This window comes from Halichoerus grypus, chromosome 12 (assembly GCF_964656455.1).
Source record: "Halichoerus grypus chromosome 12, mHalGry1.hap1.1, whole genome shotgun sequence".
Lineage (NCBI taxonomy): Eukaryota > Metazoa > Chordata > Mammalia > Carnivora > Phocidae > Halichoerus > Halichoerus grypus.
The window spans coordinates 56,175,954-56,195,557 of record NC_135723.1 but is presented as its reverse complement, the minus strand read 5'-3'; the positions used below and the strand labels follow the sequence as shown (position 1 = coordinate 56,195,557).

Below are 19,604 nucleotides of genomic sequence, written 5' to 3'. Positions count from 1 at the left end.
CAGTCAATTTCTCAGAGTCTCAATTCCATCATCTGAAAACTGGGAGGGGGGGTTGCTCTTTAAGGCAATTCTAGTCTTCCCCAATTCTGTGTCCTTGAGGAATGTTAGCAAAAGGACCCTTACCCATTCAGAGATGGGGTGGGGTGGGGGGTTCTTTGCTACACTTCCTATGCCTAAGAAATTGGCTTCCCTCTGCTCTTTCTCTCTCTCTCTCATTCTTTAGAGGCTTGTCACTTTCACAAAGATTTATTATATGGAATGGAAGCAAGGTAATGAATCCTTGCTCTTTCAGAGAACCTTTCATTTACCCTTCAATATAAACAGCCACAGCCATGATAGACTACAAGCACTGGGCAAAGTCACTCATTCTTTCACATTGGAACTTTTGTTGCTGCTTTGTGTCTCAGACTATTTTGCAGTCTCTCCTTGTTTTTATATCCTACGTGCTAGCTGCCCCAAATCTTCTGACTTATCTATACACCACCATGCTGTGATTCTTAGAGCAGGTAAATAGGAAAACCACTGAAATGCAGCAAGTCCAGACTGTAGGACCTCAGGAGATAACTGGAGAGGGAGAGATTTCAGGGGGAGCTGTCTGACTGTCACCTGCCCTGAGGGGGACAGGACCAGAGCAAGAGATGGCACGGCCAGTCTGCCCTACTGAGGATAGCAGAGTAGACAAAGCCTGAACCGCACAGGAACACTGAGGTTCAAGCTGTCAGAAGAGAAAGAGGGAACTGCTCATTTGGGGGAACCAGGGCACTGCCCCTAGCTCCTCTTGTGGCAAATCTCTGAAAACCAATGTTACCATGAGTGACCAGTGAGAAGTGACTCAAATCAAAAGGGCAGGTGGAAAATTCTCCACATCTCTGGCTCATACTATTGATGGTTGATGGATGGATTAGGGGAGATGGTTCCTTGGAGAGCCCTCACCCTCAGCAATTGGATAGAATATCTCCTTCTTTTCAAAGTGTAAACAGGGGTCAAATTATTTGTCGTGATGTAATATCTCACAGGATGACTTTTAAACCACAAGTGAGGCAGAGATCAGCAAGACTCATAGATTTGTTGTCATGTTAGAAATGACTTGAAAACTTTTAAAGTCATATATTTGTGACTCAGTTTATCTTAGCACATTTTAAGGCACAAATATTCACAATGTACTCTATTTAAAATACACTCGGTGAGCCACTGTTTTATTTCCTTCCTCCCTTCCTCCCTCCCTCCCTTCTTTCCTTCTTCTGTTAATATTTACTGATCACTGTCTTCAACAATTTCTGAGAACTTGCAGTGAAGTCTAATGCATCCTGACTCTATTGAATTTAAGATCAGCTTTGAAAATGTCACTTTTCCCATAACAAGGAGTACATTCATTTATAATAAAAGAAGATTCTCTATTCTCAGTCATACAAGTCATACATTGTCATGTAAGAACAATATATTCTCCTTGGTTTAAGCCTGCCTTATAGTAAATACTTCCTCTGTATCGAGGGATATTCATCAGCCATTGTCTTGCTATTTCCAGGTCAAAATTAATATTTGTGTGCCAACGGAATTCTTTATTCTAGTGATATTTGCCAGTATGTGATTAGCAAACAGAGTCTAAGCATATCCAGGTCAGGCATCTTATATTCTCCATTCTGTAAAGCACTAAGAGTCAGTTCACAGGATTTTTAAAGCTCAAAGGAACCCCGGAGTCATGACCCCTCATTCTACAGATGATTAATAAGTGTTAAGTGACTTATTCAAGGTCACCAGCTAATGAGTGGTTAAATTAGGACTTTTTTCATCTTTCCACCCAGTTTTCTGGCATTTTATACCCATTGCCTTTGAATTAGACACATAAGAAATAGTTTTTAAAAGTCTGAATGGATATAAACGTGACATTAAAAATCCTATCTTAGGGGTGCGTGGGTGGCTCAGTCATTAAGCGTCTGCCTTCCGCTCAGGTCATGATCCCAGGGTCCTGGGATCGAGCCCTGCATCAGGCTCCCTGCTCAGCGGGAGGCCTACTTTTCCCTCTCCCACTCTCCCTGCTATGTTCCCTCTCTCACTGTGTCTCTCTCTGTCAAATAAATAAATAAAATCTTAAAAAAAAAATACTATCTTAAATGTTTGATGGGGGGCAGGGAGGTGGGGGGTGGGGAACCATGGTTTAATGCATTTGAATTCTCATTTAGGAGGAGGTTTTATTCAAAACCACCCAGCAATAATCTGTTCTTCTAAGGACATTCTACTCTTTTCTGGGTGACATGAATTGTTTCTAGTAGTTTAAATAACCAAAAATTAGTCACCAGAAAATCAAGCTACTTATTCACATTAAAGTTGCCAAGGACTTATCTAAATTAAAAAGACAAAGTTCTTTTTATGTGGTTTTCTTATTTATAAATACATATCAGCTATATCCATTTCTGCAAATACTCTAGAGTTATCTGTAAATCTTAACAGCTGAGAAGAAGGAAAATAATATGTCTTAGAAATGGATCATGAATGTAGCCTCAAAATCTACAGATATCCATATGGGTCCAAGAAAGGGAGCATAAACACAGAGGAAAAGTCTGCCTAGTCAGAATTTGAGTTTTAAAAGATTTCTACATTTTAAATTTAACTCCAACATAAATGGATATTAGTAAAGTGAAAGCTTCTGAGAAAAGAAGATGTAGTGGAAAGTACTCTTCAAGAGATACATTGTCCCTATTATGGGCAAAAGACCAGAATTTAGAATGTGCAAGCAGATCCTTTAATGAGTCTGCAGATACCTGGGTTTAGTTCCAAACATGGGACTTTCAAAACCAGGGCTTCTATTTCTGGCCAAGTTAGAGGAACCAGCTTCAAGTTCAAATGCTACTGGTAAATAGAGAAAGACGAGTACTTTGAGTATACCTTTCATCAAACTCAAACAAGGTAATGTTCTTTCTCTCTTTGATAGCTTCGTAGACAAGTTCACACATTTGGATGCAGCAAATCCAAATAACTTAAAACTGAACTAAATCAGGACTATTTTGTTAGTCTCTGAAATGTGCTTTTAAAAATTATTCTTTTTCCAACTCCTGAATGCACCCTGTACTCCTTCTCCCTCATAAATCACTCTGCACTACAACTCCTTTACACAGAGCTTCAGGCCCACGCAAGCTTCTTTTTTTACTTTCACTCTAAGGCAGAATTTATAAACAGGTTTCTTGCACCCTGCTTTGTAATCCCTTCCTCATTTTACACAACTGTCGAAGCGACAGAGGCCAATGTGGTGGGAGGCAGCCATGGTAGGTTTATTGATAAAAGATGTCAACATCCTAGCTCCAACCCTGACACCTCTTTTCAATAGATAAACTTCTCACCACACTGAAACATTCATTATGCCATTCAGAAGTAGAGGTCTAGTGTGACAATTTGCTGTAAAGCGCCTCCGTGATTATAAAGAGAAAATCAGTCACTTATTCTGCTGGGATTGTTCATAAGACTGACAGACATGCTCAGTAAGGAGCGGAGAGCTTGCACCTGGTCAGGAAACTGCAAGATGAGACAACGGTTCCTCTGTTGCTAATAATTATGCCTTGGGTTTAATCATCAACTTCATGCCTGACAAAATGGAAGCCAGAGACTGGGAAATGATGAAGCAATAGGTATTTAAATCATGGAACATTTTTCGTTCAATTAGTATGGTGATGAGGCGCTCCATTTGTTAGGGATTCTAGCTGATGCAGACAGTATTTTAAATTAAGGGTAGTTGAAATAACGGCAGCAGAGTTTGAGGAGTGACACACCACAATGAATATGTCAGTTCTCTATAGGCTGGAGATAGACTTTTGATGGTTTGAATCATAGCTCAGAAAGCTGAGATTGAATAAGAGAAAGTAATTTACTGTCTAACCCATGTTCATAATAGTTTCTCTTCCTTTTAGCTAAAGCAAGGAGTAGAGTTAAGAAAAGACAGACAGCCTGGAAGAGGGGAAACGGATGACTCTAGTCTGTAAATTCCATTTGCATATCATTAATCAATTTAGGCAGCTGGATGGTCTGGACTTATTACTTTGAATACTGCGTTAGCCAGCCCAGTTTATACTCATCTAATTGCTCCATTGTATAGAGAATGTACCAGGAAATGATAACATCACTACCCTGGCTTTGAAGCTGGCAACTCTAGAATTCTTTTTTTTCCAACAAATTTCACAATAACACTCAATCACATCTCTCCCTGGGAGGCTGCTTCTTGATGTTGTATTTTGAATTAAAATTGCTCATGAAATGCTCTTCCATTTTTTTCCATCTCTCCTTTCCCACCATTTATAAAACCCCACCCATTCTAAGAATCACAAATTTTCATTAATTTGTATAATGGCATGTGAAATTGCTGCAAAGAGGTCTTCTATGCCCACCCTGTTGTGAATATTAACAGTGGAATAGGCTTTTCCCAACAACTTAGGAAAAATTTGAGGGATGGGTTCTGTCTAGACAGCCATGTTTATTGCCGCACAGTGGCAACAGAAAAGAAGCCTAATTAATTGAACAAATGGAAGACAGCTATTCATTTTATCATCTCAAGGCAGAAGATAAATAAGACAGAATAACTCTTGCCAGATGGAGATAAAAGGGCTCATTGCAGTTACCTTTTAATTAGCTGTACATGTATGATATACTCTGTGGAATTTCCTAGGGCAAATTTTTAATTGCAAGCCATGTTCTTGCTAACCTAGTGGGCATATAGGCACTCCCACCTATGATATATTTATTGGTGTGGGCTCTAAGAATGCTGAAGAGTAATGTGAATATTAGTCCAAGAATTTGTTTGTTTTATATTATATACATCTCTGTTCTCATTCCCATAGAACATATAAAGAGCGTGGGATGTGCAAAGAGCCGGCCTGCAGAAGATTAAGTTTCTGCCATAACTAGCCATGTGATCTTGGGCACACCTCTCTGGGCTTCAGTTTTTTCATGAGTAAAATTTAAAAAGTGAATCACTGAAGTTCCTTCTAGTTCTAACATTACATGATTTCATACCTTCTTTTAAAGTTAATGTGTATTAAGTTCATGATAGTCCAGATGCCATCCTATGTGCCTCATGGGCATTCTCTTGTTTGCTCCTCCCAACAGCCCTCAGAAACAGGGACTATTATCCACCACATTATTCACCCCACCTACCAATGAGGACACCGAGGCCTAAAGAGATAAAGTTAACACTCAAACTACAACCGTGGAATCGAATATTATTTTTATAAAAAAAATTCCCTTATTATTTTAAAATCATTCAATACAGAAAAGCACAAATAATAAAACAAAAATAATCTTTACCACTTAGAAAAAATTATTAATATTAGATGAACATTATTTCAGATACCTCCCTGTACACATATGTACCTAGTTGGAGCTGGATAGACAAACAGAAGATAGAAAACATGGTGCTGAAGTAAAGTATATTACATTATATTTTATTTGATTCTAATAATGAAAAAAAATGAAACCAAAGAAACTACTGGTCTTTAGGTAAGTCTTCTGCCAGAGATATTATTTTCTAAAGAAGCTAAGAGCTTCTTGAAAGAAAGAAAGAAAGAAAGAAAGAAAGAAAGAAAGAGAAAATAAGATTGTAAAAAACATTCAGAGACTGAAGTTTTACCTACACATGTTTAACTTCAGACTACCAGTTTCAGTAGTAACTAATTCTCGGCCATGAAAGGTGAGGAAAGTAGCACTTACTCCCACCTTCTAATTTTCATTTGTTATTATCTTTTTTTTAAGCACCATCAAGGTTTTTAACCTTCACATTCTATTCTATATTCATAATCCCCAGGATTTCAGAATTACTCTCTAACTCCAGGATTTGCAGTTTGGGGTCTAAGTTCAAGTAGATTTATTGTTCACTTTTTTTTTTTTACCATGCAGCGTTTCCATTCCTGAGTACTTCTGTTTTGATCCATGTCTTGGTTGGCTGGAATCTACTGTCAAATAGAATTTTCAAGAAGGACTCAGAAATGCTGAATTCTCTAAATTCCTGTGTGCTTAGGAATTTCTGCCTGATGCCTCTGTATACAGCAAACACTTGGCTAAATTTAGAATTCTTGGGTCACAGATATTTTTTTCCTCAGAATTTTATAGACATTGCTTCCTTGTCTCCTGATGTTGCGATTATGAGAAAGTCTGAGGCCAACACCGTTTTTCCCCTGCAGGTGACATTTTTTTCAGGCTTGTTGCCTAAATTCTTCTTCTTATATTTTTACTATAATAACTCAACACAATATACCTCCATGCTGAATATACCCCAATTTGTCTTGGGGAAAAAGAGGGAAATTATTTTATTCTATAGATCCTGTTCTTTGTACATTTCAGGGATCTTTTTTTAAAATCAGATCAAATCAGGCGCCTGGGTGGCTCAGTCATTGAGTGTCTGTCTTCGGCCCAGGTCATGATCCCAGGGTCCTGGGGGATCGAGCCCCACATCGAGCCCCACATCGGGCTCCCTGCTCAGCGGGAAGCCTGCTTCTCCCTCTCCCACTCCCCCTGCTTGTGTTCCCTCTCTCGCTGTGTCTCTCTCTCTGATAAATAAATAAATAAAATCTTTAAAAAAATAAATAAAATCAGATCAAATAACATGCCTCCAAAACATTCAGAGGGTACTAGATAGGTTTTTCCCAAAATAAAAGTCAGTAACTTTCTAACTAGAAAACCATTTCACTTTGTCTAAAACTAAATCTTTTTTGAGTTGTTTCCCTGGTGCTTAGCCCTGTCTGGCACACAGTGGACGCTCCATAAGAATCTGGTGAACCAGAATACAAGATAACTGCCATGCGGAGGGCAGGAGGGGGGCCAGGACTGAGAAGCAGATACTGGAAGGGGAGGTGAAGAGACTTCAGAGCTCCCAGCGTTAGTGACTCCAAACAACACCACCTGGAGCAGAAGAACTGCCCCATGAAGCCCAACCAATGCATAGAATCATGAGAAATAAAAAATTGATGTTGTTTCATGCCCCTAATTTGCGGGGTGGTTTATATGCCAAGAATAACTAGAATTCTGACCCTCTTTTACCCCCAGTGCCAGAGTAATAAATATGAACTCATGTTTCAAGATTTGGCTAAAGGATCTACTCCTTGTCAATTCTGTGTTCTTACTCTGCCCACTACAGCCCTATTTACTCTTCTCCTTTCTGAAATTCCATAGTACTTTGTATTATAAACCATGTGCTTACTTCTCCCAAAGCTCTGGGCATCTGGGGGACAAGACCCTGGTCTAATTCATTTTTGCCTGTGCTTAGCACAGTATCTAGCACATTTAGACATTCAGCCGTTGTTTGCTGAATGAATGAACAAATGAGTAAGTGAGAAAATTTAACAGATGATATCTTCATGCCCTCTGGCTCCAAAATTAATCATATAAGTTAGCAACGCACAGGAAATTCAACGTAAGCAATCTCTCAGACCACACTAAAGTGAAACGATGAAAGATGGCTGACTACACAGAAGACTTTAGGTATCCAGAGATTACATCCCTCACTTGAAGGCACTGTTTGAATAAAAACAAATCAATTAACAACCATGCACTGATCAGAATCTGTGAAAATGCGTAAGATTCAGGGAGTCACAAGCTTAGCCAATAGCATTCCTTTCCTTGCTCACACGACCTGTGCTGGACATGAAGGTGAGCAGACCTACAGTACTTAAGCGGCCAGTATTTATCAAAGGCACCATTACTTCATTTTACAGAGGAGGCAGTTTAGGCTAGAGAGGCCAATTATCTCAAGTCACACAGCTGAAACAAGAAAGAGGCAGGATTCAAATGCAGGCCTGTCTGACATTCAGCCCAAGCACAGTTTTACCTGGTTTGGGCAACGCACAAAAGCTGAGAGACGACTGGAACACCCTCCAATTACAGAGCCACGCAAGTGATGGTGAAGATCATGTCTTTTGGCAAAGTGCCAAATAAGAGCAAAGTCCTTAAGACAGCGTCAGTGGTGGTTTAGCACACGCCATCTTCTACCTCAGCACTGCGATGACTTCTTAATGTCTGGGCACTTCTAGTCCCTCTTTCCTTTCCATTTACCTTCCACACCACCTCTAGCATTCTCTTCCTAAACCCAAGTCTGAGCGGGTTACTCCCTTACTTTAAATCCACAGCACAATGCCCAATTTCCTTTACACAGCATACAGTGTCCTCCCCAACCCAACCCCAACACTCTTCTCTCATGTTATCTCCAGTCATTCTGAAGCACGCGTGACCAGATTACTCACCATCTCCTGCAGAGCTGTGAGTTATTTTCAGTTTCCTGTGCCTTTAGACGTGCTGCTGCCTCTCCCCAGATGGCCCTTTTCTCCCCAGAAAACATCCTTGCAGACTCTGCTCAAAGCTCACCTCCTCCCCAAAGACCTCTTGCCCTCCCCAGCATTTTGCATACTTCTGCACTCACACACTCTTACACTACTCAATTACCATATATATGTTTTTACATATCTCTCTCCAAATCTCAAGGTCATATTTGTATCTTCCTCATTGCCATCCTCACCCCTAGCACCATTCCTGATAGCCACTAGTCCCTCCATGGATGCTCACTGAATGCCAAAGTACATTTTTTCCTCATTCATATCCCTGGCGTGTTGGAGGAATACAGTGTCCACAAACCTCGGTGCTTTTCTTTTCTTTATTGTGGAAGGCATGGTGGGTTCGAGTTCTTAATAATAATCTTTCTCAAAAAACTTTCATTTCTTCAGAAAGAGAGATTTCAGATCCCAAGGCTACTCCCTCCAGCAAATGTCTAACATGCCATTGTGAAGCTAGTGTGTGCTAAAGCTGGAATGGATTATATCCATTTGATTTTCCGGGATAAGTTCTACCATGTGGCACAGACTTCCTGTTTCTCCCATTTGTTCTCATGACAGCTCCAGAGGGAAGCAGCCTTGTGCCTTTGGGCTTGCTATACATTTCCATCTTTGTCTACAAGGCTATGCCTGCCCGACAGAGCGCACAGCAGTACTTTAAGAAACTGGAAGGCTTGCAGAGCCTTCCATTTTTCTCTTGCTCTGAAAGGTGCATTCAATTAATTATACCATAAAAGTCAAAGATTCAAACACACTCAGACTTCAGTAATGAGGTGCATGACACACCATGCTGTTGTGCTGCCTGTTTCAAAAGAGATATCACTGCCTTTACTTTTAGTGGATTACTGTTTTGTCACTACCAGCCTTGGATATATTTAAGGACCGCCAAATAAATGCTTCACGGCATGAAGTCAGCCATGCCTCTTATGACAGTGTGTGGCTCCACCAGCAGGTGCAGCCGCGCTGACGGAGGACACGTCCTAAAAGGCTGCACTGCCCTACGATGATGACAATTACAAACACCAGTGCAGAGAGTGGCCAAGAGAATCCCTGGCAGACGGAGCTCTTCAGCCACGGAAGACGTGGGCACAAAGTGCAGACTGTAAAGGCTTAACATTGAAAGAGCAGAACCTTCCAAAAACATGTGTATTCATTTGCTCTCTCGTATCTTCTGGGCATATATATCTTCAGGTCCCTTCAGAGCAAGGACTGTCAACAAGTCAGGATAAGCCATCAAGGAATCGATAATGAATAGAAAATTAAAATTCAGAGAGATAATTTCTACTAGACATCCAATATTAGCTTTCTGTACAAACTGAGATAAAATGATACTTTTAAATAAGTTATTATTACAGTCCACCCTCCCCCAAGCCAATAAGCTCATTCCCAAAGACACCTTGTGGTTAATCACTCATAGCATTTTCATATTGCTGCTAACATCATAACTTACTTTGCTAATATTAAATTATTTGACAACATGAACCAGAGTTTATTTACTCTGGATTAGCTCCATAGATAATGAAAGTAAAGGCCAGTGAGACAACCAAATCACTGACCACTCAAAGGAACTGTCTTATTAGCTTAACAATCACATAAATTAGCATTCTCAGTATATAGCTACATTAGCTTTCAGCTGGTGGCAGGTCAGTACTGTGTAGAAAAAGCAAAGGCTTTAGAGAAAGACTTGGATGTAAACCCCGACATGTGACTTTTGGGGAGGTCATTGAAAGCTTTATGACTCAGTTTCCTCATACCTAAAAGAAGCAAGGCATTAGTAGCTACCTTCTTGGGTCATTGTGAGGAAATTTATGCAAACTACATAGCCTAAAGTCTGGGCTTAACAGATGGAATAAGCACTTAATAAATATAATATCTGATTACTGTCATAAGAAGAAGGAGAAAGTATGTAAGAAAAAAATAAATAGAAAGTATAAAATAAACTAGTAGGAAAAAATTCCAAATATATCATTAACCAACAATGAAATGAGTTCCATACCCAGCTAAGATGGAATAACAGGGACCAAATTTACCTTCCCATCTGAAACAACCAAAACACTGGACAAAGTAAAGGAAACCCTGGTTTTTACAACACTGGATAGCTGGTAATGAAAGAAAGCACTCCCTCAGAGATGATGGGAAACAAATCAGGCATATGATTTCCCCAGCATACTGCCTTCAGAGTTTCCAGGCAGTGGCACAGAAAGGGAAATGCCAGCAGAGCCTGGTAGACTCCCTGAATTTAGAGGGAGGACTTGGGAAACTAGAGAAATAAAGGCAGCTAGAGTTTGTGGATAGAGTACTAGAGAGGAGAGGGCTGTGCAGGGATCAGCAAGGACCTCCTTGAGTATTTAGGAGAACATTGATCAGTGAGTACATATGAGGAAACTAGGGGGATAAAACCACCCAAAAGGATTAGAACAGTCCTCAGGGTTCACACCAACCCAGGAATAGTGCTTGGTCCCACCAGCCAAATTGGAAAACCTCATAATTCACAGGGCACTGGATAGAGTACTCAAAAGGGTCATGCCTTGGTCATGGACAAAATCAGTCCTAGACTAAATGCTGACCCATTCAAAAATCTTAAAAACAAGGGATGCCTGAGTGGCTCAATTGGTTAAGCATCTGCCTTCAGCTCAGGTCATGATCCCAGGGTCCTGGGATCAAGCCCTGCATCGGGCTCCTTGCTCAGCAGGGAGCCTGCTTCTCCCTCTGCCTGCTGTTCCCCCTGCTTGTGCTCGCTCTCTCTCTCTTTCTGACAAATAAATAAATAAAATCTTTTTAAAAAAATCTTAAAAACAGGGCGCCTGGGTGGCTCAGATGGTTAAGCGTCTGCTTTCGGCTCAGGTCATGATCCCAGGGTCCTGGGATAGAGTCCTGCATCGGGCTCCCTGCTCAGCAGGGAGCCTGCTTCTCCCTCTGCCTCTGCCTCTCTCTCTCTCTCTCTCCCTGTCTCTCATGAATAAATAAATAAAATCTTAAAAAAAAAAATCTTAAAAAAACAAGACTTAAAAGGATCAAACTGTTTCTAAGTAACTAAATTGCATGCTAGAACAAAGTATAATAATATCTATAGGAATGCAAAAACATATAGCACCCAACAAAGTAAAACTAGGAGTATCTCACATCTAAACAAAAATGACCAGACATACGAAGAAGAAAGAAAATATAACCTATGATATGGAGAGAAACCTGTCAAACTAGACTAAGAACCGACACAGATGTTAGATAGCAGACAATAAAAGCAAACCAGTTATTATAACTGTACTCAATATGTTAAAAATATCAGAGATATGGAAAATATAACAAAAGCCCAAATGAAACTTCTAGTGATGGAAACTACAATATCTGAGATGAAAAATATGCTGGATTAGATTAACAAAAATTAAACATTTCAAAAGAAAAGACTGGTGAACTTGAAAACACAGCAATAGAAACTATTCAAAATAAAATTTGGGAAAAAAATTTTTAAGAAATGAGAAGAGCACTAGTGGTGTGAGGGACAATTTCAAGAAACCTAATACAAGTGTAAATGGAGACCACAAAGGAGAAATAGGAGAAGGGGAGTAAAGTAAGCAAATGATGACTGAAAATTTTTCACATTTGACAAAAACTATAAAATTTCAGATCCAAAAATCTCAATGAAGCCCAGGTATAAGAAACACGAAGAAAATTACACAGAGGCACATCATAATCAAATCGCTCAAAACCAGAGGTAAGGAAAAACTTTAGAATCAGCATAAGAAAAAAGGCACATTATGAACAGAAAAAGAAAAATAAGGATGACAGTATATTTCTCTTCAGAAAATATGATAAAAATTGTCAACATGTAAGTCTATACTCAGCAAGAATAGCTTTTAAAATTGAAGGCAAAATAAAGACTTATTCAGAGATACAAAATCTGGAAGGATTCATCTTCAGCAGACCTGCACTACAAAAAATGTTAAAGGGGTCCTTTAGATAGAAGGAAAATACCAGATGGAAATATGGATCTACATAAAGGAATGAAGAGCATTAAAAATGGTTACTATATTAGTTAATATGCACTTTTCTTATCATTTAAAATTCTTTAAAAGGTAATTGATTATTTAAACAAAACTAATTAGTGCTCGCTTCGGCAGCACATATAAACAAAACTAATTACAGTGTATTGTGGAGTTTATGTCATATGTAAAAATAACGTATACAACAGGACAAAATCTAGAGAGGGAGAAACAAGTATACCATTGTAAAGTTTTTACACTCTACAAGAAGTTTTATATCATTCAAAGGTTGACTGTGATAACTTAATGATGCATAGCATAAACCCTAAAACAACCAAAAAGTTATAACTAATAAGCCAACAAAGGAGATAAAAGGGAATCAGTAATAAGAAATACTTAATCCAAAAAAATATTAAGAACCAAATTAAATGTAAATGGTTAGAATACCTCAATTAAAAAACACGGGTTTTCAGATTGGATAGCAAAGCAAGACCGTACTCTATGCTGCCACAAGAAGTATATTCTATAAAGAGACAATGGCTTGAAAGTAAAAGGATAGAAAAATGTGTTATAGTAATACTAATTTTTAAAAATCTGGAGTAACTATTAATATCAGATAAAGTAGATTTCAGAGCAAAGAATATTACAAGGTAGGTCACTTCAGCATCATAAAGAGGTCACAGGACATAACAATCCTTAACACTTATGCATCTAATAATGGAGCTTTAAAACTGAAAGAACTACAATGAGAAACAAAAAATCCACAATTATGGCTAGAGATTTCAATACTTCATTGACATTTATAGAACATTCCACCCTATAACAACATAATACACATTCTCTTCCAGTGTACAAGAACATTAGCAAGATAGACTATAAAAAACTACCAATAAATTTTTAAAGATTAAAATCATATAAAGTATGTCTTCTAACCAAATGAACTTAACAGCAATAAATATCAATCAGTTAAAATACAAACACTATCATATTTGGTATGTGTGTGTAGACACACAGACATACAGATATGGCTATGTACTTTTTTCAAATGACAGATCTAAAAAAGAAAGATACAGAAAAGCTGAAAATCAAAAAAAAATGAAAGGCATATATTAGGTAAAAGATTTTATGGCTACTTTCATAAGTAATAAAGACACTTTAAAGTAAAAATCATTACTAGGATAAACAAAGCCTCTACATAATGAAAATATTTTAATCCACCAAGAAGATAAGACAGTTGTAAACTTCATGCAAACAAAGAGAAAATACAAAAAAAAAAAAACCTCCTGGAACTAATTAGCAATTATAGCAAAGTTTTAGAACACAAGGTTAGTATACAAACATCAATTTGCTTTCCTATATACCAGGAATGAACAATTGGAATTTGAAGTTAAAAAACACAATACCCCGTAGCATCTTCTTTCTTGACATGTTTCTGGAGGCAAGGGAAACAAAAGCAAAAATAAACTATTGGGACTTAATCAAAATAAAAAGCTTCTGCACAGTAAAGGAAACAATCTATAAAACTAAAAGGCAATCTATGGAATAGGAGAAGATATTTGCAAAAGACATATCTGATAAAGGGTTAGTATCCAAAATATATAAAGAATTTATAAAGCTCAACACCCCAAAAATGAATAATCCACTTAAAAAATGGGCAGAAGACATGAATAGACATTTTTCCAAAGAAAACATAAAAATGGCCAACAGACACATGAAAAGATGCTCAACATGGTTGATTATCAGGGAAATACAAATCAAAACTATAATAAGATATCACTTCACACCTGTCAGAATGGCTAAAATCAACAACACAAGAAACAACAGGTGTTGGCAAGATGTGGAGAAAGGGGAACCCTCTTGCACTGTTGGTGAGAATGCAAACTGGTGCAGCCATTCTGGAAAACAGTATATGGAGGCTCTGCAAAAATTAAAAACAGAACTACCCTACAATCCAGCATTTTCACTACCAGGTAGTTACCCAAAGAATACAGAAATACTAATTCAAAGGGATACATGTACCCTGATATATATATCAGCATTATCTACAATAGCCAAATTATAGAAACAGCTCAAGTATCCGTTGAGTGCTGAATGGTAAGAAGGTGTGGTATATATATACAATGGAATATTACTCAGCCATAAAAAGGAATAGATGCATTATTACCATTTGCAATGACATGGATGGAGCTAGAGAGTATTATGCTAAGCAAAATAAGTCAGTCACAGAAAGACAAATACTGTATGATTTCACTCACATGTAGAATTTAAGAAACAAAACAAATGAGCAAAGGGAAAAAAGAGAGAGGAAAGTAAACCAAGAAACAGACTCTTAACTATAGAGAACAAACTGATGGTTACCAGGGGGAGGTGGGTGAGGGGATGGGGTAAACAGTGATGGGGACTAAGGTTTGCACGTCTGTGATGAGCATCAGGTGATGTATGGAAATGTTGAATCACTATATTGTACACCTGAAACTAATATTACACTGTATGTTAACTAAATAGAATTTAAATTAAAACTTCTTTAAAAATTAAAATAAAAAACAAAAATTAACACAATACCACTTACATTAGTGCCAAAAAATGAAGTATTGAGAAATAAATCTAACAAAATATGTACAAGATCTATATGAGGAAAATTACAAAACTGTGATGAAAAATACACAGAGCTCTAAGTAAATGAAAGATATTCCATGTTCATGAATAAGAAGACTCAATATTGTTGGGATGTCAGTTCATCCCAACTTGATCTATAGATTCAATGCAATTCCAATTAAAATCCTAGAAAGTTATTTTGTAGATATTTATAAATTGATTCTAGAGTTTGTATATAAAGGCAAAAGACCCAGAATCAGCCAACACAGTATTGAAGGAGAAAATAAAGTTGGAGTACGGACACTGACACTACTCAACTTCAACACTTACTATTAAACTACACTAATCAAGACAGTGTGATATTGGCAAAAGAATAGACAGATCAGTGGAACGGAGAGCCCCGAAATAGAGCTATATAAATACAGTAAACCGATCTTTGACGAAGTAGCAAAGACAATACAATGGAGAAAAAATTTGTTTTTTTAAATAGAACCTGAACGACTGGACATCTACATGCCCCTCGCAAAAAGCTAGATGCTGATCTTACACCTTCTACAAAAATTAACTCAAAGTGAATCACACAAAGGTAAAATGCAAAATGATAAAACTTCCAGAAGATAATATAGGAGAAAATCTAGTGACCTTGAGTTTGATGGTAACTTTTTAGATATACCACCAACAGCACAATCCATGAAAAAAAAATAAAGTTGGAATTTATTAAAATTTAAAACTTCTGCTCTGCAAAAGACACTTTCAAGAGAATAAAAAAACAAAGCTACAGAATGGGAAAAAATATTTACAAAACATATCTCTGATAAAGGACTCTTATATACAAAGAACTCTTAAAACTAAACAATAAGAAAACAAACAACCCAATTTAAAATGGGCAAATATCTGAGCAGACAACTTACCAAAGAAGACATATAGCAAATAAGTGTATGAAAAGATGCTCAATCTCATGTCATTAGAGAACTGAAAATTTAAACAATGAGATACCACCACATATCTATTAGAAGGCTAAAATTCAAAACACTGACAATACCAAATATTGGCAAGGATGTGGAGTGACAAGAACTCTCATTCATTGCTGGTGGGAATGCAAAACAATTTAGCCACTTTGAAAGACAGTTTGGCAGTTTCTCACAAATAGTCACTTTATGATCCCACAATAATGTTCCTAGGTGTTTACCCAAATGAGTTAAAAGCTTATATCTACACAAAAACATGCACACAAATGTTTATAGCAGTTTTGTTCATAATTGCCTAAAACTGGAAATAACTAAAATGTCCTTCAAAGGGTGAACGCATACACAAACTGTGGTACATCCAGACAGTTGAGTATTATTCAATGATAAAAAGAAATGAGCTGGGGTGCCTGGCTGGCTCAGCTGGTGAAGCATGAGACTCCTGATCTTGGGGTTGTGAGTTTAAGCTCCACATTGTGGGTAGAGGTTACTTAAAAATAAAACTTTAGGGGCGCCTGTGTGGCTCAGTCGGTTAAGTGTCTCCCTTCGGCTCAGGTCATGATCCCAGGGTCCTGGGAACGAGCCCTGCATTTGGCTTTCTCCCTCTCTCTCCCCCCTGCTCATGCTCTCTCTCACTCTCTCTCTCTCAAATAAATAAGTAAAATCTTTAAAATAAATAAATAAATAAAAGTAAAATCTTAAAAAAAAAAAGAAATGGGCTATCAAGCCGCAAAAAGACATAACAAAAGCTTAAATGCACATTGCTTAGTAAAAGCAGCCCATCTAAAAAGGCTTTATACTGCATGATTCCAAATGTATGACATTTTATAAAAGATAAAACTATAGAAATAGACAAAAATCAGTGGTTACTGGAGTTTGCGGGGAGGGGGATGAATACATGTAGCACGGGGGATTTTTAGGGCAGTGAAGCTATTGTGTATGATACTGTAATGCATACATAACTTTACAAGTTTGTCAAAACCCATAGAGCCCACAGACAAATGGTGACCCCTAAACTATGGGTTTTAAACTATGGACTTTAGTTAATATAATGCATCAATAATGGTACATTAATTGTAACAAATGTACCACTCTAATATAAGATATTAGTAATAGGGGAAACTGTGAGCAGGGTAGGAAGAGAGAGAGGGTATATGAGAACTCTCTGTAACATCTGCTCAATTTCTGATAAACCTAAAACTTCTCTAAAAATTAAAGTCTACTGTTTTAGAAAAAATACAACTTCAATATTCAGAATAAAAATTTCCAAATTTATAAAGAAAATTAATAAATCAACCAATATACTGAAGAATTTTAACATACCTTTCCCAGTAATTGATAAATTATACAGACAAAAATTCAGTAAGTATCTCCAAGATTTGACCCACAAAATTAACATATGTTGTAGGACATACTTCAAACTTTACATTCAGCAATAAGAGAATTCACATTCTTTCCAGACACAGAGACATTTATAAAAATTAATCTCATAGTAGTCCATAAAACAAGTGTTGAGGTATTTCAAAGTATTGATATCATTAGGATAATCTTAGGTTGAAAATCAGTAATCAAAGGATATTCACAAAAGCCCGTGTGCCTGGAAATTTGAAAGCACACTTCTAAAAACTCTCAGGTAGAAGGAAAAATAAAAATGAAAATTATGATAAAAATAACAAAAATTGTACATGTCAAAAATTGTGAGCACAACTAAAGCATTGCTTAGAAGATAAATTATGGTACTTAGGGTATTCAAGTTTTATGTTAAAAAAGATGGAAGGCTGAAAATCAAAGAGCTAAGTATCCAATTTAGGAAACATTTTAAGAAGAGAAAACTGTAGAAGAAAGGAAAGAGGAATGAAAACAAAGACAGAGGTTACTAAATTGGAAACAGAAGATAGCATTGAGAATCAAGTCAAAAGCTAGCACTTTTGAAAAGACTAATAAAATAGATAACCCCTAGGCAATAGAGATTAAGGTGGGGGGGGAGTGACAGAAGCAAAAGAAGAAATGAAGGGATGCTACACATGTTTAAAAGCTTATGAGAGAACCTACTTTCTTCGGAGTTGGTCAGACAGTGACAATGAAACCTTTGAGATGCCAATCTATGAAGACGCTGTGGTGTCCGAATCACAATGCCGCTGGCAGCTGGATCACAATGCCCCGGGCACAATGCCCCCCGAATCACAATGCCCCGGGCAGCTGGATCAACCACCTCGCTCCTGGAGTGTTGTAATCCTCCCAGGACTTGAGGAAGGACAGCCTGGCCACCCAGAGGAGCCAAAAGAGCCAGACTGGAAAGGCGAGTGGGCTCAGAGGGGTCTATGACCCCATGAAATCCTGGAAGAGTTCCAGTCAGCCTTTGGCTTCAGGGACCCCGGGTCATGTCCACTGCTCCTGATATGCAGACCTTTGGGGTGCCCCCCAGATTGGAGCCTCTTACCCCACCCTCTGCCTATGATGTCAGCTTTGGTGACATGATGATGTTTTCTTTGAAAACAACTGGACACTCCCCCTAAAAGACTTTCCCATGATATATCATCTCTGCACCAGACCCATTCATGCATTTAACCAACATTTCCCAGTACCTGCTTTGTGTCAGGAACTGTGCTTCTGTGTGAGAAACTGAACACAGAGGGGTCAGGCTATCGTGCGCCTTTCCCAGCTGAGATGTACGTGGCACAGTTTGAGTCTTCAGGTAGCATTCAGTGACCTACTCCACATCTGATATTTCCAGAGTCAGATGGAGGGTGAGAGGAGGAGTGATCCAGAGAATCTGGAGAAGGAAGAAAAGAAATATCTGAGTGACAGCTAGGTTGTTTCTGTTCTGGGTGCTTCTCTCTACTAGCTCAATTAAGCTTCCCAGCTGTGTGAGATGTTACTACCCTCATTTGAAAAATGAGGATTCCAAGGGACAGTGAAGCTTGAGAATTTGCACAGGGGCACACTGCTAATAGCATAAAAATGATTTTAACTCTACTCTTCTGATCCCAAATCCTATTGTATTTTCAGTTACAAGGTCATCCACAAATCTCTCAAACTCTATCTTGGACAACTGCTGGACAGAGGTGGGAGACTTCCTATAGACAGAATGGTGGGGCCAGTTGTGTTTGCAGGCAGTAGGGGCTGAGGGTCAACAAAACTAATCAAAGCTCCAGGTAGGGAGCAGTCTCTGCCCAGGGGCTGAAGAGCAGTCTCTAGTGCAGGGTTCCCATCCTAGCCAGAAGCAGGGGAATAAACTGCCCCAGAGGGAGGGGCTTCCGATTTTGAGATGGTGGATGAGGGTCACAAAGGACAAATGAAACGCTGGAGGTACCCGCACTGTGTCTAATCGCTTAAGCCTCACCCCCTGCGCTCTGACCACAGGGTTTTACCCCAGTCCTCCCGTCCGGCTTCCTCGGATCCCAACAGAACACCAGATGTTCTGGAATCATGCTACGGCTGTGATGTAGGTTTTAGCCACTGGGAGCTGCCCAGCCATCCCTGACCCACCCTCCTCAGGGGTGCACTCCCCACTTAGGCATTCATCCACTGTGCGCTGACTAGCGCCTTCTAGTGCTCACCATCTCCTTACCCTGGCCCTAACAGTTCAACTTCAAGAAAGTGAAAAGTCTCGCCAAAAAAAAAAAAAAAAAAGAGCTTATGAGCGAAAATTATAAACATCCTTTTGTCAATAAAATTGAAAACAGATGGAATGGACAAATTCCTAGAAAGTGTCTTACTAAATCTGATCCAAGAAGAAAAAGAAAACATAAATAATTCTATGA

The 19,604-nt window shown here is 38.4% G+C and overlaps 1 long non-coding RNA gene across 1 annotated transcript in view; it reads right to left on the bottom strand.

Annotated features, from left to right (window-relative positions):
- Window positions 1-19,604, bottom strand: part of LOC118538908 (uncharacterized) — a 64,299-nt gene that overhangs the window by 23,307 nt on the left and 21,388 nt on the right. The window contains exon 2 of the long non-coding RNA XR_004918834.2: window positions 18,426-18,613. This is a non-coding gene — a long non-coding RNA (uncharacterized LOC118538908). The remainder of the gene's footprint in view (window positions 1-18,425; window positions 18,614-19,604) is intronic.